We start from the raw sequence: 26,608 nt of genomic DNA, 5'->3' as shown, positions 1-26,608 counted from the left end.
CACCGTTGTCAGAGACCCAACCCGCAGTGCAATTATGTGCGCATCCAACCACGCCCCATCTCTAACCCCCCATAGTAATAAGATATCAACCTACATCAGGAGACAAAGCTAGCACTGTCTTTAAGGGGATACACCGTTAGTCCGGGAAGAGTCATACAAATCCAGCCGGGCATATGGAGGTAGTGCCGTCAGCATTTACTGCAGTGGCTCTAAACCAAAACAACAAAAACCCAACAAAACCTGGACTGCCTAAAGGTGCTCCCCATGAAAAGCGTTCAGCCCAGAATAACGAAGATGATAAGGCCGCATGTTCCCCCCATGTCCCTCCGCCCACACCGCCAGGAGGAAAAGCTATCCAAGCATGCCATTTCCGCAATTAAGAGGAGGTTATTACCCCACCCAAAATACTATTTGCCACTACCCGTGTTTCCCCGAAAATAAGCCCTACCCTGAAAATAAGACCTATCTCTGTTTTCTAGGATGGCTGCAATATAAGCCCTACCCCTAAAATAAGCCCTAGTTAAAATCATGTAATCCACTCTGTAAAATGATTATATAATGTTCAGTGTGTGTCTTTGTGTAACATTATTGTAAAAAATACCTTATTTACGGCGCTGTTGGGTGCTCATGTGACCTGCCAGAGCTCTCCTCCTACTCCCAGCTGACGCCAGCTGCCCCTCCCTCTGCAGTGCTCGGAGCAGGGCTGGCATCAGTGGGGATCTCGGCAGTGCCCGGAGTGGGACAGAAGAGCTCCGGTAGGTCATGTGAGGGCCCAGTGGTGCTGTAAATAATGTTACATAAAGACACACACTGGGCAATAAATAATCCATTTACAGAGCAGATTAAATTTAACAAGGACTTTAACCAGAGTTTATTTTTGGGCATACAGAGATGCTGACTCCTGAGTGGACAGGGAGGGAGAAGTGGAGAGGAGACAAATAAGGCATCCCCCGAAAATAAGCCCTAATATATTTTTGGTAGCCAAAATGAATATAAGACCCGGTCTTATTTTCGGGGAAACACGGTAGTTGAAGAGGAGCTAACCCCGGGACATCCAGCCACGGGCCCCAGATGAATTCAAATTTCAAGACATTTCCCCTGTGTTTATATGTAAGTTTTTCCCTGACCAATAACGATTTGGGAATCTGTTGTTGCAGGAAGAGATTTATTGTTGCTGGGGGGTCAATTGTTGCTTAGGGGATCTATTGTTTCTTGGGGGGGGGGGGGGTGTATTGTTGCTGGCTGCAGGGGATCTATTTTACTGTTTTTCTTGTTATGTTTATCAAATTCCATAAAAATTACTTTATAAGCACCACAAAATGATACTTGATCCTGTATTCTTTATAAAGGGTAGGTACTCAGAGGTGGGTAGGGGGTGGAGGCATGGAGTGATTTTGAAGGGGAGTACTTAAAGCTATTTTCTGAAAAAAAAAAAAAAACCCATACACACATATTATATGCAGCTTAGCTCTGAGGAAGGGGGTGCGCCACCGAAACACATCAGCCTGCCAGTATAGCGGGGTGTTGTTGGACCACATGTATCCTGAACTACGTGGCATCTTCTGGTTTACATGCTCATTTACACTGCACTTTTGTTTAACATCAATTTGTATTGGTTTTATATCAATACATTTTTGGTAATACACTAGCTAGCTTGCGCCTTCCTTGTTTGTTCTTTTTGCACACATATTTTAATTTGTGTTCTGGCACACAAGCATAAAAAAACCCTTCCCAAGTTGGCGTCATTGGGGCAGCAGAGGATTTGAACATTAGTTGCCCCTTTCTCTTAATTCCCAGAGGTTTAAGGTAAAAAGCTTCAGGTGGCAAGAATATTATTGTAGCTTATATAAAAAGATGTGGCATGCAAATAAATAAACATCACACGGCAGTTTAGAGATTCAGTCTGTTCTCAGTTGATGGCAATTTTTGGTGGTATTAATAGATATACACAGGTTTGAGCAGTGATTTTTTTTCTGGAGCTGGTCTACAACAAAATGACTGTCTGCTGGTCTACAACAAAATGTCTGAGAAGAACCAATAACAAAAGAGCCTGCCTTTTACCCATGATGCTGAGGGTCGGGGGATGGTCGCTATTGTTGCAGGAAGTGAATGAAACAGAGTTTGCGAGCGATGGAGGCAAACTGCACCAACCTGACGGAGAGGATATTACAGCTCACCCTGGAGATCGTCTACCTGCTGACCGGGGAGGTGAGGAGGATTCTGGGAGCACAGTTTTATTCCAGCAACAACCCACTGGGAAGCGTCTAATGGACTTTTTTCGTTTGCTATTTTTATTTGTGACATTAAGTGATAGACACATTTCTATACATAACTTCTTCGAACTCGCAACTGGATGAAATTTAATTTCTTTGTTTTTTTTAGCCGACAACAAGTTACAAGACAATTTTTTGTTACTGACAGCTGGAGAATTACATTTTATTTTTTTGTTTCCAAAGAATTTTTCCAGACAAGCTGCTAAATCATCACCGGTATGCATGCTTTATACAGATTTGAAAGCTGGGCATTATTTGATGACAAAATTGGTGAAATGTGGGAAGTGACAGTTGGTTATCCTGCACTGTGTTTGATATTGTCATAGAAGAATAGTATCTGATACAAGGAAATAACTCAGAGAGGAAATATCGTTACCTCTGATCAGATCCTAGGAAAGAGGGTCGATGATGGCAGCAATTTGTAAGTTTTTATGTTGGGGAATCTATATAGTGATTGCTAATCTCTCCCCACAGGATAACATAGTTGTGAAGAAGACATCGGGAGATGGAAAGAACTCCATTATGGTTCCTCTACATTCTTTACTGGTTCCAGAAAGAAACAACGAGCAGAAGATTCTAGAAGTCACCAAGAAGATCATTGACCTCCTGATGGGAGAGGTGAGTGGTGCTAGGAATCCTGGGACATTATCCAATAACAGACAAGGGATGTGCCCATTAGATTGTAAGCTCTTCTGAGCAGGGCCCTCTTAATCCTCTTGTATTTTATTGTATTGTAACTGTATTGTCTCCCTTTTATATTGTAAAGCGCTGCATAAACTGCTGGCGCTATATAAATCCTGAATAATAATAATAATGTGTCTGGATTGGGACTGTACCATTGTGTGTGTCAAGTTCCTAAGGTGTCTCCTTGGTAGAGTCGAGGCATTTATGCTACTTTGTTTTAAATTTATACTCAGAATGAAAAATGGAGAAATGTTAACATTAGTATCAAAGAAGAGTCTAAAGAGGAAGATGAAGAGTATGGTGTGATAAAGGAGCCTTCTGAAGGTCACAAGGACGTCACGATGGAGAATCAGCTGCCCCTCACATCACTGGGTAAGAGGAGACTTTATTGTAAAGGAGAGAGCAGTAGAGAGGGTCCACCTAGATCAGTGATGGTGAACCTTGGCACCCCAGATGTTTTGGAACTACATTTCCCATAATGCTCATGCACTCTGCAGTGTATTTGAGCATCATGAGAAATGTAGTTCCAAAACATCTGGGGTGCCAAGATTCGCCATCACTGACCTAGATCCTCCATCATCTGATAAACACATAGAAACAATGTATTCAGTCAGTGTGTGTGTTTCCTACAGATGGATCCAGTAATGGGAACCCACCAGAGAGATGTCCCCGTCCTCTGTATTCCCGGGATTCCACACAGGAGGATCACACCATCCCTCACTACGATCAGGTAGACAATCAATAATCATGAATAACTACATAATGATCTGTACGTTACCCACATTTTTTATATTTTGCTTTACATTTACATTTATATTTATATTCAGAGTAATTTTAATATCACTATTAAAAAGGAGATAAAAAAAGAAGAGGAGGAGAGATTGATGGAGGAGTGGGCATATTTAGAAGGACACAAGGATCTCTACAAGGACGTCATGATGGAGAATCAGCTGTTTCTCACATCACCAGGTAAGAGACTTTATTATATAGGAGAGAGCAGTACGGAGGGTCCACCTAGATCCCCCATCATCTGATGAACACATAGAAACAATATATTCAGTCAGTGTGTGTGTTTCCTACAGATGGATCCAGTAATGAGAACCCACCAGAGAGATGTCCCTGTCCTCTGTATTCCCGGGATTCCACACAGGAAGATCACACCATCCCTCACCATCATCAGGTAGATGGGGCTGAAGATGTCCCAAACTTGTCTCAAAACTGTATTAGATTATAGTCTTCTATGAAGTCTCCTGTAGCCTGTAGTAGAATAATAGTGCTCACAGTCATTTTGTGATTATAGAGGGAAGAAGTGATCGACATGAAAATCAAAGTTAAAGAGGAAGAAGAGATGTATGTGATAGATAACCAGCTGTCTATGAAGGAAGCTGAAATGAAGCTGACAATAACAAAGGAGGAATCTTGTCTAGACATAAGCACAGGTAAATGCATAAAATACAGCACTTCATAAATCACAAAAACTCCTGAATGAACTGAACACATTTTTTTATTTCACATTCATTTTTTCAAATTTCCATGTATTTTTTATCAAGTTCGGGTATGCAGATTGATCATGAATGATACGAAATCAGGAATCTTTTTAGACAGGGAGCAATGTCCTTTAAAATAATAAATTTGGCTCGTTATGATATGATAGATAAGTATCCAGTAGACCTTTGCAGTGTTCAGTACAGTGGAGAGTACACTATATGAATGGTCCATCTCTATTCCTCAAAATAATGTCATGTTCCCAACAAATAAGGAGGAGATACTGTACACCAGGGGTCTTCAATCTATGGCCCTCCAGTTGTTCAGGAACTGCAATTCCCATCATGCCTAGTCATGTCTGTGAATGTCAGAGTTTTACAATGCCTCATGGGATGTGTAGTTCCGCAACAGCTGGAGGGCCGTAGTTTGAGGATCCCTGCTGTACACCATATGAAAGGTCCATCTTCATTCCTCAATATAACGTCATGTTCCCAACAAATGAGGAGGAGATACTGTACACCATATGAAAGGTCCATCTCCGTTCCTCAATATAGCATCATGTTCCCAACAAATGAGGAGGAGATACTGTACACCATATGAAAGGTCCATCTCCATTCCTCAATATAACATCATGTTCCCAACAAATGAAGAGGAGATACTGTACACCATATGAAAGGTACATCTCCATTCCTCAAAATAATGTCATGTTCCCAATAAATGAGGAGGAGATACTGTACACCATATGAAAGGTCCATCTCCATTCCTCAATATAACGTCATGTTCCCAACAAATGAAGGGGAGATACTGTACACCATATGAAAGGTACATCTCCATTCCTCAATATAATCTCATGTTCCCAACAAATGAGGAGGAGATATTGTACACCATATGAAAGGTCCATCTTCATTCCTCAATATAATGTAATGTTCCCAAAAATGAGGAGGAGATACTGTACACCATATGAAAGGTCCATCTCCATTCCTCAATATAACGTCATGTTCCCAACAAATGAGGAGGAGATACTATACATCATATAAAAGGTCCATCTCCACCCCTCAATATAATGTCATATTCCCAACAAATGAGGAGGAGTTAGTGTATACCATATGAAATGTCCATCTCCATTCCTCAATATAATGGCACGTTCCCTACAGATGAAGAGGAGATACTGTACACCATATGAAAGGTCCATCTCCACCCCTCAATATAACGTCATGTTCCCAACAAATGAGGAGGAGATACCGTACACCATATGAAAGGTTAATCTCCATTTCTTAATTGAATGTCATATTCCCAAAAAATGACGTGGAAGAAGGTCTGTTTCAGTTTCCTTCCTTATTAATGTCATTAGTGCATGTACACATCCATCCTCCAGTCTAGACTAACATACATGACTCCTAAATACAAAACATGAACAATGCTACTGTTAATTAATAATAGCATTTTTTTTCAACAGGAGGATCTAGTGGCTGGAATACCCCAGAGGAACATCTTATTTTATCTGCACATTATAACAAAGACAATAATGACATGGTCCAATATTCTCCAGGAGTAAGCATTGTTACTCAAAATATGCAACACAAACTTAATTATATGGTAAGATCAATAGATCGGTTTGAGGAGTCCAAAGATAAGTCAAGTTCTCTTATCCCAAGTGTCCAACCAAGCTTTCACAGTGCAGATAAATCACCAGATCCATCTAGTTCTGAGGAATCTTCTCCCAATATTTTGTATCCTTTTCAGGATCGTGAACACTCATACATAAAAAAACATGGTCCAGTTATAAATCAGAGAACTGACACCAGTGAAAAACCTTTTTCGTGTTCTGAGTGTGATAAATCCTTCATAAAGAAATCTAATCTCATAGAACACCAGAGGATCCACACTGGGGAAAGACCTTTTTTATGTACGGAATGTGGAAAGTCATTCATGTTGAAAACGCGACTGAAATCACACCAGAGAGTTCACACCGGCGAGAAACCCTTCTCCTGCTCCGAGTGTGGAAAGGGCTTCTCCAGTAAAGGAAACCGAGATAACCACATGAGAAAGCACACCGGTGAGAAGCCGTTTTCCTGTCCAGAATGCGGCAACTGTTTTGCGCAGAAGGTGACACTAATTCTCCACCAGAGAACGCACACCACACAAGGTGACTGTCTTGATCAGCATGCAGAACCTCATGAAAATAAGGCTTCACAGTCATGTTCTGAGTGTGGCAAGTCATTTGAGAAGAAATCTGAACAACACGTCCATCAGAAGGGTTCCACCAGTAAGGAGATCTTCCCTTGCCCTGACTGCGAAAAATCATTTAAAAGAAAATGTGATTTGGTTGCACACCAAAAAATTCACACCGGAGAACCGCCTTTTTCATGTTGTCAAAAGTCCTTCAAAGACAGTTGGGAACTAGTTCGACACCAGAGGATCCACACTGGGGAAAAGCCCTTCTCGTGTTCTGAGTGCGGAAAGTCTTTCGCTCAGAAGTCCCAACTAAATGCACACCGGATAGTCCACACCGGCGAGAAGCCCTTCTCCTGTTCTGAGTGCGGCAAATGCTTCCCCAGTAAAGGAAACCGTGATAAGCACATGAGAATTCACACCGGCGAGAAGCCATTTTCCTGTTCAGATTGCGGCAAATGTTTTGCGCAGAAAGTGACTCTAATTCTCCACCAGAGAACGCACACCACAGGAGACCACTGAGAAAATGATGGTTGAAATTCATAGGCTGTATGTTCGTAGAACAATCGTATGATAAAACGAGGCATTCTGAAAGGATCAGCCAACCCATATGGAATATTTTAGTATTATTGCTATTGTGTGACCTCTGTTTTAAGTTTAATACTTACAATAAATTAATTTTTCGATGTTTTCGATTTTTTATCTTCATGTTGCTCATGTTTATTCAAACTCAAAGTTTTTGCCCTTCTCCATCCTGGGGTTTTTCTTTTCTTCCTTTTGTGTCAGGCAGACAAGAATCGAGGGGAAATCTCTCAAACAAAGACATGGTAATCCATGTTTATTATTTAGTAGAGCAGTGATCTCCAAAGTGCAGCTTGTGGGCAAGATGCAGCCCATTGCTTGCCTTTACCTTGCCCTTGAGGCACTATTCATCCCACTGACACCAATGATGGGGCACTATTCCTCCCACTGACACCAACAATGGGCATTATTTCACCCACTGACACCAACAATAGGGCACTTTATCTCCCACTGACAACAATGATGATTCACCATTCCTCCCACAGATATAAATGTTGGCACTCTATTCCTCCCACTGGCACCAAGGATGGAGCACTATTGCTTCCACTGACACCAACAATGGGGCAGTATTCCTCTGACTGATACCAACAACAATGGGGCACTATTTCTCCCACTGACACCAACAATAGAATAGGGGCACTATTCCTCCCGCTGACACCAATGATGGGGCACTATTCCTCCTAGCAACACCAATGATAGGGCACTATTGCTGCCACTGACACCAACAATGGGCACTGTGCCTCCCACTGACACCAACAATGGGGCACTGTTCCTCCCACTGATACCAACAATGGGGCACTGTTCTTCCCACTGATAGCAATGATGATTTACCATTCCTCCCACAGATATAAATGTTGGAAAGCTATTCCTCCCACTGACACAAACGATGGAGCACTATTTCTCCCACTGACACCAACGATGGGGCAATGTTCCTCTGGTTGATACCAACAACAATGAGGCACTATTCCTCCCACTGACACCAAGAAAATGGGCACTATTCCACCCACCAACACCAATAATAGGACATTATTCCTGACACTGACACCAATGTTAGGGGAACTATTCCTCCCACTGACACCAACAATGGGGTACTGCTCCTCCCACTGACACCAATGATGATTCACTATTCCTCCCACAGATATAATTGTTGGATCACTGGACCTCCCACTGACACAAACGATGGAGCACTAATTCTCCCACTAACACCAATGATGGGGCAGTATTCCTTTGGCTGATACCAAACAACAATGGGGCACTATTACTCCCACTGACACCAACAAAAGGTGCACTATTACTCCCACTGACACCAATCATGGGGCACTATTCCTCCCACCAACACCAATGATAGGGCACTATTCCTGCCAATGACACCAATGATCGGGAAACTATTCCTCCCATTGACACCAACAATGCGGCACTGTTCATTCTCCTACTAACCACAGACATTGTTTACTGACACAGGGACATGTTCTACTCCCACTGGCCACAGTCTGGCTCTCCAAAAATCAGAAGAACAGTAAACTGGCCCATTGTTTGTAAATTTTGAAGACTACTGTATTAGAGTAAGGGCTCTTTCACACGGCCGCTCCGTGTGAAAGCTCCGCTGCGGGACTTTTTTTTTTTTTCACGGAGCGGATGACATTTCTGTCATCCGCTCCGTGTGCCCGCATATCATCCCATCTGTTTGCGGATGATATACGGACATAATCTAAGTCTATGGCATTGCGGATGTCAGCGCATGACATCGCTGACATCCGATTTTCCTTCCTTTCCATTTTTTGAACGGATGAAAAAATAGGGTTCTGTTCCGTTCCAAAAAACGGAACAGAACTGAAAGGAAGAAAATCGGATGTCAGCGGATGGTATTCCGCTGACATCCGCAGTGCCATTGACTTACATTATGTCCGCAAATCATCCGCAAAAAAATAGGATGATTTGCGGACAAGCGGAGCAGCCGTCTGAAAGAGCCCTAAGGATGAGTTTTATCTGCTTCTAATGAATAGACATGTTCCCACTGGAGAGACTTCCAGTCCTGATGATAGTTGTCACTAGGTGTGATATTTTGGGATCCCAGATCACTAGCCAGTCATGTTTGTAAAAGCAATCAGTCTTTATTTTCCAAAAGGTCAAGAAAAACAGCTTTTCTTTAACCAAAAAAAAAAAAAAATCCACAAACTTTTGGTACAAAAATAAGGAAACTAAATTTCAGCTCGCCATATGCATAAACCTGTCCCACTACAGGGTTTAAAGTTCACACCTGCGACAGGGGACCAGAAAACCGAAGGAGCCCAGAAGCACCTTAGCAGAAAAACAGCCCACACAAAAGTGACCTCATGGACAGCTGCTGGCTGCTTCTTGCCCTTTGCAGCCCTCCGTCACGGGTGGGTAACCCTTTCAAGTCCAAAGTACCCCTAGTCAGGGTTGAAAGCTCTTTTCCACCCAAGATCTCTCCAAGCCTTTGAATTTCAGGAGCCCTATCAGGACCTAACAATCCTGGGAAATCAGTTTTGCCTTTTTTTAATGATCACCTCCTACAATGAGCATTCCTGAGTACTCCAAACTGTTTCTCCTGTTGCCACTCTAAAGGGACCAGAACCCAAATAATGGTGATATATATCTACCATCCAGGACCCATCCTTGGCATTCTGTAAATAGGATATAAAGTCAGGAAAAAGCAGTATAAAGCTACATATAAAGATACATATAATGATAACCTTGCACCACCCAAGGCGACGGTCTTGATCAGCGTGCAGAACCTTGTGAAAATAAGGCTTTACAGTCATGTTCTGAGTGTGGCAAGTCATTTGAGAAGATATCTGAACAACACGTCCATCAGAAGGGTCCCACCAGCGAGGAGATCTTCCCTTGCCCTGACTGCGAGAAATCATTCAAAAGAAAATGTGATCTGGTTGCACACAAAAAAAAATTCACACCGGAGAACCACCTTTTTTGTGTTGTAATAAGTCCTTTAAAGACAGTTGGGAGCTAGTTCGACACCAGAGGATCTCCCATACAGGACCCATCCTTGGCGTTCTGTGAATGAGATATAAAGTCAGGGAAATTTCTTCAACAGGGATACATATAACAATAACCTGACAGAGGCTCACACCTTCTCTATTCTGTCAAAAGGGTGGACTTCCAATTTACTGAAGTTCTTAGGGAACAATGTTGGGGACTCAGATTGTCATTCGTTTTTACATTACATGAAGATGTGCATTACGTGACAGCAATAAAATAAAGTTCTTATTCATAAACCATAGCATAGACCAGGGTTGTCCAAACTTTTTAAACAAAGGGCCAGTTTACTGTCCTTAAGACTTTAGGGGGGCAAGACTGTGGCCACTGGAAATAGAAAATGTTCCCATCATTGGTGTCAATGGGTGGGAAGAATAAAGCCAAATCATTGGTGTTACTGGGAAGAACCATGCCTCAACATTGGTGTCCCAACATTTGTGCCCCAACATTGGTTTGAGTGTGCTCATCAAAGACTTTAAAAAGACCTAGAAAATATCTAGGAATTCTAGGATACAATTTCTCCCTAAGTGGTGCGGCCCAGGCCAGAGCATCCCCAGATACAACGTAAGCCACCTTAGCACACACATTTGGAAAATGCTGCGACTGCTGGTCAAAAGGGATGTTGCACTAGCTAATAAAGACATGGCAGGTCTTAGAGCTCTGGTGAAGCGGGAGGTGTTGGTAACAAAAGTACACGTGGGGGAATAACACTGATGCAAAGGAGCAGGTAGCTGACTGGAGTGCAGAGGGAGACACGGTGGTGAAGGAGGACTGGATGCTGGGTGGAGAACACAAGGATCACACGAGAGTAGAGGAGAGCTTGGGCATCCTCCAAATGAATCTCTAACCCCAACTCCCAACTCCTGCTTTTTTTATTCCAATGAACTGTGAGCCAGGTTATGTCTTGCCCCGCAGCTTCTGTGACCTGTCCTGCAGCTCATTGGAGTACAAAAAACAAGGAGTTTGGAGTTTGTGTCAGAGATGAGTCTAGTGGATGCCTAAGGTTATCTCTACAGGAGAGGCTGATAGCACATGGAGATGCTGGGGTCATAGAAGCAATGTGAGAGGCCACTAAGAAATGCAGGGGGTCAGGCTGCTATTGTGTGGAGGTGTTACTTGAACACTGAGGAAGCCCAACTCTAGCCCTCAAGACTGTGCTACTCCCATACTTTTCTGTAGTACCAGCTGGGGCAGGAAGCTGGGGGCCACACACAGAGAAGAAGACTTAATGCTGGAGTGTAGAACAGGTTAAATTGTGACCTTACCCCAATATTTTTACAAGGCCTCCTACTTGCTGAGCTCCAGGTTTCAAATAAAAACAGAGATAAAACCTCTTTACCAGATGGTAAGCTGGCCTTTATCCGGCCCTTGGGCACTATCACTCTCAATGATACGAGGCACTATTCTTACCACTGACACCAACAGTGTGGCTTAATTCCTGCCACTGATACTAATGATGGGGCACTATTCCTCCCACTGATACCAATGAGGGGGCACTATTCCTCCCACTGACACCAATGATGGGGCACTATTCCTCCCACTGATACCAATGATGGGGCACTATTCCTCCCACTGACACCAATGATGAGGCACTATTCCTCCCACTGACACCAATGATCGGGCACTATTCCTCCCACTGACACCAATGATGAGGCACTATTCCTCCCACTGACACCAATGATGAGGCACTATTCCTCCCACTGACACCAATGATGGGACACTATTCCTCCCACTGATACCGATGATGGGATGCTATTTCTCCCACTGACACCAATGATGGGACACTATGGCTCCCACTGACACCAATGATGGGACACTATTCCTCCCACTGACACCAATGATGGGACACTATTCCTCCCACTGACACCAATGATGGGACACTATTCCCACTGACACCAATGATGGGGGACTATTCCTCCCACTGATACCAATGATGGGGCACTATTCCTCCTACTGATACCAACGATGGGGCACTATTCCTCCCACTGATACCAATGAAAGGCACTATTCCTCCCACTGACACCAATGATGGGGCACTATTCCTCCCACTGATACCGATGATGGGATGCTATTTCTCCCACTGACACCAATGATGGGGCACTATTCCTCCCACTTACACAAATGATGGGACACTATGGCTCCCACTGACACCAATGATGGGGGGACTATTCCTCCCACTGACACCAATGATGGGACACTATTCCCACTGACACCAATGATAGGGGACTATTACTCCCACTGATACCAATGATGGGGCACTATTCCTCCTACTGATACCAACGATGGGGCACTATTTCTCCCACTGATACCAATGAGGGGGCACTATTCCTCAAACTGACACCAATGATGGGGCACTATTTCTCCCACTGATACCAATGATGGGGCACTATTCCTCTAAATGACAACAATGATGGGGGACTATTACTCCCACTGATACCAATGATGGGGCAGTATTCCTCCTACTGATACCAACGATGGGGCACTATTTCTCCCACTGATACCAATGAGGGGGCACTATTCCTCAAACTGACACCAATGATGGGGCACTATTCCTCCCACTGATACCAATGATGGGGCACTATTCCTCTAAATGACACCAATGATGGGGTACTATTCGGTGCGGTGTCTGCTGACAGAAGGATGTCAGAAGGATGTCAGAGGGACAATGCTGGATCCAGTAAGCTGGGTAATTATCCCAGAAAAAGTAAATTGGGGGGGGGGGGGATCCTCTTTAAAGTGGGATCCCTAGAAACATAATTTCTGTTGTGGAGCACATGTATGCAAAACTCTTCCGAATGTAAAGGTGATGTCATTGGGGCAGCAGAGGGTTTGAGCACTAGGTACCCCTTTTCACCTCATTCCTGTAGTCAACCTTCCTCGACCAGGCTTCCTCCAGAAGTTACTAGGGTTTCCTTGAGCATTGAACAATATCTGCCTCTCAGATAAGTAACCATGGAAATCAATGATCTTTTAGCTATCTGTAAGGAAAGGATTCTTCCTAAAAAAGCAGCATTCTACCTTGAGATCTTCATGCTAATGTACCATGAGCTTTAGATACAGTAATGATTAGCAGGGGTTCCCTGGAAAGAGACTGGAAAGTTATTTCAAGGGTTCCCCCATGTTAAAAAGGTTGAGAATGGCTGCTTTAGGTAGTCAGTGAGGATAAGCCCCGGGGGCAGCCATATTATTGTAGTTCATATGTAAAGACATGTTGGCATACAACTAAAGGAACATGTCACGTGTCTTAGAAATTCATCCTGCTCCCATCAGATGGCAATATTTGGTGGATTTCATGAATAGAGGTCCTCAGGTTTCAGCATTATTTTACAATGAACATCATGTTCCTTCAGGTCTGCTGGGCTACAACAAAATGGCCGAAAAGAACCAATCACTGAAGATCCTTTTATACATGATGCCAAGCATTTGGGGGGATGGGCACTATTGTTGCAGGAAGCGAATGGAACAGAGTTGGGAGCAATGGAGGCAAACTGCACCAACCTGACGGAGAGGATATTACAGCTCACCCTGGAGATCATCTACCTGCTGACCGGGGAGGTGAGGAGGATTCCGGGAAACACAGTTTTTATAAATCACTGCAAAGTGTCTAATGGACATATTTTTGGGTGACTATGTTTATTTGCAACATTTCTCTAAACAAATTGTTTGGAATCCCAAATGGATTAATGTAATTCTTTTTTTCTTTGTTTTTTTTTTTTGTTTTTTACCAAAAAGTTACAAAACAAAATTTTCCAGAATTTGTGTTACTGACAGCTGGTTATTGCAAACTTTTTTGTTTCTCAAGATTTTTATTTGCTGACAAGCTGCTATATTGTCAGGGTGACTTATTTTCCTGAATTTTCTTTTCTTAAAATTTGGGCTTTTTTTTTTTTTTAAGAGCAAACCTGGTTAGCACAATAGTGTAGAGGTGAGCACTTCTGTTTAACCACTTTACCACCGGAGGATTTTGCTGTCTTACGTCCAGGCCACTTTTTGCGATTCGGCACTGTGCGACTTTAACTGACAATTGCGCGGTCGTGCGACGCTGTACCCAAACTAAATTTACGTCCTTTTTTTCCCACAAATAGAGCTTTCTTTTGGTGGTATTTGATCACCTGTGCGATTTTTACTTTTTGCGCTATAAACAAAAAAAGAGCGTCAATTTTGAAAAAATAACAATATTTTTCACATTTTTTTTATATGAAATCCCCCCCCCCCCCCCAAAAAAATGTAAAAATCAAATTTTTTTTAAATTTTTGGCCAATTTGTTTTCTGCTACCTATGCTTGGAAAAAAAAAATCACAATAAGCGTATTTTGATTGGTTTGCGCAAAAGTTATTGCATTTACTAACTAAGGGAAAGATTTTTGTGTTTTTTTTTTTAGCGAGTAATGGCGGCGATCTGCGATTTTTTTTTTTTTGCAGGACTGCGACATTGCGGTGGACAGATCGGACCCTTGACTGACATTTTTGACACTTTTGGGGGTACCAGAGACATTACTACAGTAATCAGTGCTATACATATGCACTGTTACTTTAAAAATGACACTGGCATGGAAGGGGTTAATTTTATTGGAGAGGGAGGGGTTAATGTATGCCTGGTGCTTACTGACGTGTGTGGGGGGAGGTGACTGAGTGACACAAGGACAGATCGCATGTTCAACTATGCTGAACCCTGCAATCTGACCCTGCCTGTCACTTAGGAGATCCCCCCGCTTTGTTTACACAGGCTGGCGGATCTCCACACTCGATTCCCCGACGATCGGGGAAGAGCAGCGGCGATCGCTGCTGCTCCTCCCCTGGCCCGACTCCCGCTGTGACTGAATACAGCGGGAGCGAGCCTCCGGCGGCGCACGCCAGCCGCCGAGAAAGGGGAGTGTCTGGCGACGTAGGTCTACGTCGCCAAACGATAACGAACCACTTTGCCGCAGTAGAGCTCTAGTGAGCAGTCGGCAAGTGGTTAACAGCGATAAGGTTGCTGTTTCAAATCCCGACCATGGCATTACCCGCATGGACTTTGCATGTTCTGCTTGTGCCAGTGTTGGTACTCTGGTTTCCTCCCACGCTCTAAAGACTTGGTGTTCGGTTAATTAGCTCCTGTCTTAAGTTGGCAGTCTTAGCGTTAGTAAACCGCACTATTTATTTATTTTTAACCCTGCAAGGTATTTACCTTAGAACTAAGCCCTCCTGTGGCGCCCTGTCACTGCTGAGAGGGCTTCCATCTTCACCTGGTCTTTCTTCAGGGTTCAGCCGCTATTTTATTGGCTGCGCCACGATGACGTCACGCGCGGGAGTCACGGCCAGCGGCGCGGGGCTCTGAGGGGCCAGCACGGGTATTCCTACCCTTCAGAGCGCATACGCCGGTGACATCACCTGCTGCATGCAGTGTGACTAACTCCTAAATAGTGAAGGTTTAGGAGATATTCACTGTACCTACAGGTAAGCCTTATTATAGGCTTACCTGCAAAAATAGACTTTACTTCCACTTTAGGGTTGTTAGTATACAGCGTGTATTTGAATTAGCAACCTAAAGCTCCTTGAGGGTAGAACTGATGAAAATGTAAATTGTCGCTGCTATATATACTGTTAAAGTGTTACTAAGCCCACAAAAGTAATCTCAGTCTGTATTTGCAGTAAAGCATGCTTGGTATACTCACTGTGGAACCTAAGGTGTTAATCCTTCGCATTGTGTAAAAAAGGCTGTTTTTTGATCCTGTCTTCTTTGATCCTCCCGTTCTCCCACAGTCCCCAATCCATCTCCTGATAGTACTTAGGGGGAGATTTTTTGGGAGTGTGCATGTGATTAGCACAGGGCCAATCAGCATTGTCCAGACAGAGAGGGTCAGGCCTCATGCAGTCTCATAGGACTTTCAGAGGAGAATGAAAACTCCTCCTACAAGTTTTACCCAGACACTGATAGAAGTCATAAGACTGCTATATACTGCTGATGATAAAAGGTATTTACTAAAATAATTGCATTTCCATGTTCTGCGTACTGTGGGAGACCAGATATAGTGAATGCAGGCTCCTGGGGAGACCAGATACAGTATAGCGAATGCAGGCTCCTGGGGAGAGCAGATATAGTGAATGCAGGGTCCTGGGGAGAGCAGATATAGTGAATGCAGGCTCCTGGGAAGAGCAGATATAGTGAATGCAGGCTCCTGGGAAGACCAGATATAAGGAATGCAGGCTCCTAGGGAGAGCAGATATAAAGAATGCCGGCTCCTGGGGAGAGCAGATGTAGTGAATGCAGGCTCCTAGGGGGAGCAGATATAACAAATGCAGGCTCCTGGGGAGACCAGATGTAGTGAATGCAGAGTCCTTGGTAGACCAGATATAGTGAATGCAGGCTCCTGGGGAGACCAGATATAGTGAATGCAGGCTCCTGGGGAGACCAGATATAGTGAATGCAGGCTCCTGGGGAGACCAGATAAAGTGAATGCAGGCTCCTGAGGAGAGCAGATATAGCGAATGCAGGCTCCTGGGGAGAGCAGATATAGTGAATGCAGGGTCCTGGGGAAAGCAGATATAGTGAATGCAGGCTCCTGGGGAGAGCAGATATAGTGAATGCAGGCTCCTGGGGAGAGCAGATATAGCGAATGCAGGGACCTGGGGAGAGCAGATATAGTGAATGCAGGCGGGAGAGAAGATATAAGGAATGCAGGCTCCTGGGGAGAGCAGATGTAGTGAATGCAGAGTCCTTGGTAGACCAGATATAGTGAATGCAGGCTCCTGGGGAGACCAGATATAGTGAATGCAGGTTCATGGCTTTAGTAACACTAATAAACAAATGAAATATCATTACTTCTGAAACAGAGATGCCATCGACGGATTCATAATAAAGACAGACGATGATGGCAGCAAGTTGCAGTTTCTGATGCTGGGAAATATATATAGTAATTGCTGATCTCTCTCCACAGGATAATATAGTTGCAAAGAAGACCTCTGGAGATGGTCAGAACCCCATTGTGGTTCCTCTACATTCCTTACTGGTTCCAGAAAGAAACAATGAGCAGAAGATCCTAGAAGTCAGCCAGAAGATCATTGAACTCCTGTCAGGAGAGGTGAGTGGTGCCGGGCATTCTGGGACATTATCCAGTAACAGACAAGGGATGTGTCTGGATGGTGACTGTATCATTGTGTGTGTCAGGTTCCTATAAGGCTCCATGCATACAGGTGTATTTGCACACCCGGTGCTATGTACAGCCATCCATTGAGTGGGCTGTACGCGGTACATGCCAGTACTTGCAGACACCTGCATATAGAGAAACTCCGTGAACGCTGGCTTTTTTGCATTCAGATAGTATGCCCATAGGCTGTACACATGAATACTGGCGTAAACTCACAAACAGATGTGCACACATCCATTCCTGTCTATGGGCAGCTGTACTGGGACCCATAGTTCTTACCACTTCCTGACCACCCACTGAAGATATACTGCAGCAAGACGGCTACTCCGTATCAGATCACATACCTAGTAAGTGATCTGACACTTCCGGGTCTGGGGCACATGTGCCCCCGTCGGCGACCCGCTCTCATTGTTATCACACACAGCGGGAGCCCAGGGGCGGGTACTGCGGACTCGATGTCCGCCAGCACCCGTTGACTGTTCAGTACACAGGCAGAACGGTGGTCTGCATATGTAAACAAGGCAGATCGCTGTTCTATCAGTAGGGAAGGTATTGATCCTGTGGTTCCTGCTAAGCAGAGACATGGATCTCTGCCTTCCCATAGTAAAAGCTCCTCCCCCACAGTGAGGAAGCACAGGCTAGGCACACGGTAGTAAACGATTACTTTGTAAAACAACCCATTCAGTTTAAGATAGAAATGAAAGGCAAAACGTTTTTGTTTAGAAATGAAAAAACAGTATAAATACCCCCCCCCTTTTTTTATCACATTTCCTCTGTTCTCAGCTGCGTAAGAGCTGGGAGAAAGAGAAACAGCAGCACACTGATCTTCTCAATAAATAGCTGTGCAGGGTGGGGGCGTGTCAGGAAGTCTGATCATTGCAGGAGAGCAGGCCGTGTTCCCAGCGCAGCTAGAGAACTGACCATGGTGTGCTCTGATTTTTTTTTTTTTAATTCTTTATTTAAAGGTATGCCATGAACAATAAGGAATAACAATGCTACAAACATTTGCATGATAGTAATAGAAATGTGGACTATGTAGTACAGGGAACAACCTCGTGTAAAACATACTATCACAAAGCATAAACATATAATGTAACCTGGGTTCGTATGTTGTCTTATCTTCCATACTTATTCATTCATGTGCAGCATTGCTGTAAACAAGAGTTCGTGTGGAGGGTAGTCCAGCAACACCCACCCAAGTGGAGGGGGACAGGAATCCCCTCCGGCATCTACCACTTGGCCAGCAAGGGGGCCCACCAAAACCCCCACCCGAAGCGGGGAGTGTGCTCTGATTTTAATAGGAAAGCAGAGGGACTGGCAGGAACACCGGGGATTTCACACAAAGGAAGCAATATAAAGAGAACAGGAGACTTTCCCATACAAGTACATGGTACAGCATGCACATATCAGGAATATGAAGTGTTGGGGTAACAAATGCTTAAACCATTTGATCGCCCCTGATGCTAACCCCTTCCCAGCCAGTGTCATTAGTACAGTGACAGTGCATATTTTTTTAGCACAGATCACTGTATTAGTGTCACTGGTCCCCAAAAAGTGTCAGTTAGTGTCCGATTGTCCACTGCAATATCGCAGACCGGCTATAAGCCGCTGATCACTGCCATTACTAGTAAAAAAAAAAAAAAGATCCCACGCACATATACTGAGGCAGGGCAGCCGCTCTGTGTCAGATCATATACCTAGTACGTGATCTGGCCGGCGACCCGCTCCCAGGGCCGGTGCTTCCACTAGGCAAACTAGGCAGCCGCCTAGGGCGCATTGCCACCTAGGGGCGCAGCCATGAGTTGGCACTCTCTCTCCATCATTAATGATCCTTGTGAGCTGAGGGGAGAGGCGGCAGTGGGCGAGGAAGAAGGGACAGAGGAAGATGATAGGTGTCTGGGGCAGTGGCAGAACTACCAGGCCTTGGCTTTCCACCGCTGTTTGGGGGGGCCCCAATAGGCAGGAAGGGAGCCCACGGAGTGCTGCCTGCATGATGATCCTCTTCGGCTGGAGCTGAGTGGCCTAAACCCCGAGCAGGAAGTGATACTCTGCACTGAGCTGGTGGGCAGCCGTTCACGTCCCTGGGTCGATATTAAGCAGGGAGCGGAGGAGAGCTGAACCTGAGCCGGAGCTCGGCACTGACTGCTGCTTCTCCATCCACCATGAGCCGGTTGGAGCCGTGGTGAGCACTGTGGTCCAGGAGAGGAGCGTCCTGGGAAAAGGAATCATGGTGAAGGAGGGCAGAGTGTGGACCACTCTCTTCATACTGCCTAGTGGGTGTCCCCAGAACAGGGGATCGGGGTCCCGGGTGTGACATGGAGGATCCCTGCTGTGAAATGGAATCGGGGTCACCAGGTTTGCCATGGTGAATCGGAGTCACCAGGTGTGACATGGGGGATAGGGGGTCACTGGGTGTAACAGGGGTTCGGGGTCACCATGTGTGCCCTGAGAAATTGGGGTCCCTTCATGTGCCATGGGGGATTGATGTCCCCAGGTGTGACATGTAAAAACATCAGGGTCTCTCTGAGTATGACATGGAGGAACATCAGGGGCCCCTGGTGTGACATAGAGGAACATTGGCGTCACTGGGTATGACAGCAGGACATTGAGGAATATTGGGGTCCCAGGATGTGACATGGAAAAACATCAGGGTCCCTGGGTGTGATATAGAGGGACATAAGGACATGAAGGAATATGGGGGTCACTGGGTATGACAGCATAACATGGAGGAACCATCAGATCAGGGTCACTGGGTATTACATAGAGGAGTTTTTAAACCCTTTCCCTTTTTATTTATTTTTTTGGGGGGGCGCAAGTAGCTGGTCTTGCCTAGGGTGTAAAATAGTCTAGCACCGGCCCTGCCCGCTCCCGCTGTGATTGGACACAGAGAAAGCTCTATTTTTGGGAAAAAAAGGACATTATGTTGTTTGGGTACAGCGCCGCACGGCTGCGCAATTGTCAGTTAATATAATGCAGTGCCGGATCGCAAAAAATGGCCTGGTCATTAAGGGGGTAAATCTTCTGGAGGTCAAGTGATTAAAAGAGAAGTTTGGGAATCCAAAACAACAAGCATACATACTCACCTAGATGGCTGCAGCACCAATCCCAGATGCATCCTTTCCTGGATTCATAGAACAGCAGTAGTGTGAACCATTGGCTCTTGCTGCTGTCAATCAAGTCCTATGAAGAGGGAGTGGGGGGGGGGCCCTGCCATGTGTGTCTATGGATGCAAACAGCCCGATTGAGCAATTGGCTTGTTATAGGGGCACTCCGAGGACAGGAGGAGTGGATAGTGTCAGCAGGGGACCCCAGAAGAGGAGGTAAGAGACTGCTCTGTGCAAAACCATTGCACAGAGCAAGTAAATATAACATGATTGTTATTTAAAAACTAAAAAGGTCAACAATCTCTTTAAAGAATCAAGGTTTCTACATCGAAGAGTAGAAGGAAGCATTATTGATACTTTGTTTCACATTTATATTCAGAGTGGAAAATGGAGCAATTTTATAGTTAGTATCAAAGAAGAGATAAAAGAAGAGGAGGATGTGATGAAGGAGTTGGTGTATTTAGAAGGACACAAGGATCTCTACAAGGACATCATGATGAAGAATCAGCCGCCCCTCACATCACCGGGTAAGAGGAGACTTTATTGTAAAGGAGAGAGCAGTACGGAGGGTCTACCTAGATCCCCCATCATCTGATAAACACATAGAAACAATGTATTCAGTCAGTGTGTGTGTTTCCTACAGATGGATCCAGTAATGGGAACCCACCAGAGAGATGTCCCCGTCTTCTGTATTCCCGGGATTCCACACAGGAAGGTCACACCATCCCTCACCATCATCAGGTAGGTTGGACTGTCAGATTCAAACTTGTCTCTAAACTGTATTCGATTATATTCTTCTCCAGATAGTAGTGCTCATAATAATTTTGTAATTTTAGGCGAAAGAAGTGATGGGTATACAAATTGAGGTTAAAGAGGAAGAGGAGATGTATGTAATAGATGATCAGTTGTCTATAAATGAAGGTGAATTAATGGTGACAATGACCAAGCAGGAATCTTCTCTAGATGTCAACACAGGTTGGTATTGTAAATAGAAAACTCAACACTTTGCATTTTTATTTTATGAGAACTCTTTCACATTTCAATTTTATTTTCATTAGGTTGAGGTATGCAGATTAACCAAAACTGATAAAAAATCAGCAAATTGTCAAACAAAAATTTAGACAGGGTGTGCTGTTCTTTGAAAGAATAAAACTGGCTTGTTGTGATATGACGGAAAAAAAATCCAGTGTATCTATACCAAATTTCATGCAATGGAGATACTGTACACCATATGAAAGGTCCATCTCCATTCCTCAATATACCGTCATGTTCCCAACAAATTAGGTTGAGATACTGTACACCATATGAGAGGTCCATCTCCATTCCTCAATATAACGTCATGTTCCCAACAAATGAGTAGAAGGTACTGTACACCATATGAAAGGTCCAACTCCATCCCTCAAAATAACGTCATGTTCCCAACAAATGAGGAGGAAATACTGTACACCATATGAAAGGTCCATCTCCATTCTTTAATATAGCGTCATGTTCCCAACAAATGAGTAGAAGGTACTGTAGACCATATGAAAGGTCCAACTCCATCCCTCAATATTTTGTCATATTTCCAACAAATGAGGAGGAGATACTGTACACCATATGAAAGGTCCAAGTCCATTCCTCAATATAATGTCATGTTCTCAACAATCAAGGAGATACTGTACACCATATGAAAGGTCCATCTCCATTCCTCAATATAACGTCATGTTCCCAACAAATGAGGAGGAGATACTCTACACCATATGGAAGGTCCACCTCCAGTCCTCAATATAACATCATGTTCCCAACAAACGAGGAGGAAATATTATACATCATATAAAGGGCCCAACTCCATATGAAAGGTCCATCTCCATTCCTCAATATAACGTCATGTTCCCAACAAATGAGTAGAAGGTACTGTAGACCATATGAAAGGACCAACTCCATCCCTCAAAATAACGTCATGTTCCCAACAAATGAGGAGGAGATACTGTACACCATATGAAAGGTCCATCTCCATTCTTTAATATAGCGTCATGTTCCCAACAAATGAGTAGAAGGTACTGTAGACAATATGAAAGGTCCAACTCCATCCCTCAATATTTTGTCATATTTCCAACAAATGAGGAGGAGATACTGTACACCATATGAAAGGTCCAAGTCCATTCCTCAATATAATGTCATGTTCTCAACAATCAAGGAGATACTGTACACCATATGAAAGGTCCATCTCCATTCCTCAATATAACGTCATGTTCCCAACAAATGAGGAGGAGATGCTCTACACCATATGGAAGGTCCACCTCCAGTCCTCAATATAACATCATGTTCCCAACAAACGAGGAGGAAATATTATACACCATATAAAGGGCCCAACTCCATATGAAAGGTTCATCTCCATTCCTCAATATAACGTCATGTTCCCAACAAATGAGGAGGAGATATTGTACACCATATGAAAGGTCCATCTCCATTCCTCAATATAACGTCATGTTCCCAACAAATGAGTAGAAGGTACTGTAGACCATATGAAAGGACCAACTCCATCCCTCAAAATAACGTCATGTTCCCAACAAATGAGGAGGAGATACTGTACACCATATGAAAGGTCCATCTCCATTCTTTAATATAGCGTCATGTTCCCAACAAATGAGTAGAAGGTACTGTAGACAATATGAAAGGTCCAACTCCATCCCTCAATATTTTGTCATATTTCCAACAAATGAGGAGGAGATACTGTACACCATATGAAAGGTCCAAGTCCATTCCTCAATATAATGTCATGTTCTCAACAATCAAGGAGATACTGTACACCATATGAAAGGTCCATCTCCATTCCTCAATATAACGTCATGTTCCCAACAAATGAGGAGGAGATGCTCTACACCATATGGAAGGTCCACCTCCAGTCCTCAATATAACATCATGTTCCCAACAAACGAGGAGGAAATATTATACACCATATAAAGGGCCCAACTCCATATGAAAGGTCCATCTCCATTCCTCAATATATTGTCATGTTCCTAACAAATGAGGTGAAGGAGGGTCAATTGATTTTCCTCAACATAGCATAGTAATGAGTGTATGTGAACCTTCACCTAGTCCACTGTAGGTTCTTAGGTTGCATTATACATCCTATCTGACTTCTGTTTGGGGAACATTTGACTCTTAGACCAACCTAAATAACTATCAAATACAAAACATAAACAATTGTGCTATTTATTAATATTACTAAAAAATTTCCACAGGAGGACCCAATGCCTGGAATACACCAGAGGGATGTCTTATTTTATCTGCACATTATAACAAAGATGATAATGGCATGACACAATATTCCCCAGGAGAAAGGATTACTACTCAAAATATACATCACAAACTTAATCGCATGGTAAAATCAAAAGATCAGTTTAATTCTGAGAACACTAAAAATAAAACACATACCATTATCTCAAATGGCCAATCAAGAATTCACAGTGAAGAGCAACCATCAGATCCTTCTTATTCCGAGGAATCTTCTCAAGATCCTTTTCAGGATTGTGAAAAATCAAGAATTAAAAATCATGACCTAGTTGGAAATCAAAGAACTAACATCAGTGGAAAACGTTTTTCGTGTTCCGAGTGTGAGAAGTCCTTCATAAAGAAATCAAATCTCATTCAACACCAGAGAGTCCACACCGGTGAAAAGCCCTTTCCCTGTTCCGAGTGTGGAAAGGGCTTCTCCAGTAAAGGGAGCCGTGATAACCACATGAGAATCCACACTGGTGAGAAGCCGTTTTCCTGTCCGGAATGCGGCAACTGTTTTGCGCAGAAAGTGACACTGATTCTCCATCAGAGAACACACAATACCCAAGGCCATTGTCTTGATCAGCATGTGGAACTTCATGAAAATAAGGCTTCATTGCCATGTTCCGAGTGTAGCAAGTCATTTGAGAAAAAATCTGACCTCCATGTCCATCAGAAGGGTCACACCAGTAAAGGAATCTTCCCTTGTCCTAACTGTGAAAAATCATTTAAAAGAAAATGTGATCTGGTTGCACACCAAAAAATTCACACCGGGGAACCACCTTTTTCATGTTGCAAGAAGTCCTTTAAAGACAGTTGGAAAATCGTTCAACACCAGAGAATCCACACCGGAGAAAAGCCCTTCTCATGTTCTGAGTGCGGAAAGTCTTTCATCCAGAAATCACAGCTAAAAACTCACCAGATAGTCCACACCGGAGAGAAGCCCTTCTCCTGTTCTGAGTGCGGCAAATGCTTTCCTAGTAAAGGAAACCGTGATAAGCACATGAGAATTCACACCGGCGAGAAGCCATTTTCCTGTTCAGAATGCGGCAAATGTTTTGCACAGAAAGTGACTCTAATTCTTCACCAGAGAACACACACCACAGGAGACCACTGAGAAACAGATGGTGGAAGTTCATAGGCTGAATCAATATGTCCGTAGAACAATCCTACGATAAAGCTGAGGCATTCTGAAAGGATTAGCCAACCTATATGGAATATTTTAGTTTTTTATTGCTGTTTTAATTCCATTACTTACAATAAATTCATTTTTTGATTTATAATTTATTGTACATCTTCATATTGCTCATGTTGCTTTCAATTCAAATTTTTTTCCCTTCTCCGTTCTGAGGTTTCTCCTCCTCTTCCTTTGTGTAATGCAGACAAGAATTGAGGGGGATCCCTCCAACAAGTGTACAGGTATCTATAGAACTGTTTATTATTTAGTAGAGTTTGATATGATTTTAATGGCCGTATATATCCCCACTGGAGAGATTTCAAGTCCTAATCATAGTTGTTGCTGGAATGAGAAGTCAGAGAAATTTCTTCAAAAGGGATACAGATAATAACAACCCTACAAGGGTTTTCACTTTCTCCGGTCTGTGAAAAATTCTAAAAGTGTTGGTTGGATTTCCATTTTAATTTCCAACATTCTCTAGGAACTATGGTGGGGTCTCAGACTGTACTTTGTTTTTCCACTGAACTTCTATTTTATTTAGAGAAGTTATTTTAGGAACAATGGTGGGGTCTTGGACTGTCCTTCGTTCTTGCGCTCGACTTCTTTTTTATTTAGAGAAGTTCTCTAGGAACAATGGTGGGGTCTCAGGCTGTTCTTCATTTTTCCGCTGGACTTCCATTTTATTTAGAGAAGTTCTCTAGGAACAATGGTGGGGTCTTGGACTGTCCTTCGTTCTTGCGCTGGACTTCTATTTTATTTAGAGAAGTTCTCTAGGAACAATGGTAGGGTCTTGGACTGTCCTTCGTTCTTGCGCTGGACTTCTTTTTTATTTAGAGAAGTTCTCTAGGAACAATGGTGGAGTCTCAGATTGTACTTCGTTCTTCGACTGGACTTACATTTTATTTAGAGAAGTTCTCTAGGAACAATGGTGGGGTTTTGGACTGTACTTCGTTCTTGCACTGGACTTCCATTTTATTTAGAGAAGTTCTCTAGGTACAATGGTAGGGTCTTGGACTGTCCTTCGTTCTTGCGCTGGACTTCTTTTTTATTTAGAGAAGTTCTCTAGGAACAATGGTGGAGTCTCAGATTGTACTTCGTTCTTCCACTGGACTTCCATTTTATTTAGAGAAGTTCTCTAGGAACCATGGTGGGGTTTTGGACTGTACTTCGTTCTTCCACTGGACTTCCATTTTATTTAGAGAAGTTCTCTAGGAACAATGGTGGGGTCTCATGCTGTTCTTCATTTTTTCCACTGGACTTCCATTTTATTTAGAGAAGTTCTCTAGGAACAATGGTGGGGTTTTGGACTGTACTTATTTCTTCCACTGGACTTCCATTTTATTTAGAGAAGTTCTCTAGGAACAATGGTGGGGTCTCAGGCTGTTCTTCATTTTTCCACTGGACTTTCATTTTATTTAGAGAAGTTCTCTAGGAACAATGGTGGGGTTTTGGATTGTACTTCGTTCTTGCCATGGACTTCCATTTTATTTAGAGAAGTTCTCTATGAACAATGGTGGGGTCTCAGGCTGTCCTTCATTCTTGCACTGGACTTCCATTTTTATTTAGAGCAGTTCTCTGGGAACAATGGCGGGAGTTCTTGTTGGATATTAAAGCTTAGGCTGGATTTCCACCTTACCAAAGTTCTTAGGCAACCATGGTGGGGACTCAGATAGTCCTTCTTTCTTAGGTTACATAAAGATATAAAGATATGCATTACGTGACAGCAATAAAA

At 43.5% G+C, this 26,608-nt stretch overlaps 1 pseudogene across 1 annotated transcript; it reads left to right on the top strand.

The window, feature by feature from the left end:
• Positions 1 to 13,163: 13,163 nt before the first annotated feature.
• On the top strand, positions 13,164 to 21,036 carry LOC309564393 (gastrula zinc finger protein XlCGF66.1-like; annotated as a pseudogene). Its single transcript has 4 exons — positions 13,164 to 13,191; positions 13,632 to 13,766; positions 17,128 to 17,271; positions 20,821 to 21,036. The product of its transcript is annotated as a gastrula zinc finger protein XlCGF66.1-like (transcript).
• Positions 21,037 to 26,608: the final 5,572 nt, after the last annotated feature.

This window comes from Pelophylax lessonae, assembly GCF_965119305.1.
Source record: "Pelophylax lessonae genome assembly, chromosome: 9".
Taxonomy (NCBI): Eukaryota; Metazoa; Chordata; class Amphibia; order Anura; family Ranidae; genus Pelophylax; species Pelophylax lessonae.
Note: the sequence above shows the minus strand (reverse complement) of the source record. Positions and strands in the feature narration are given on the sequence as shown.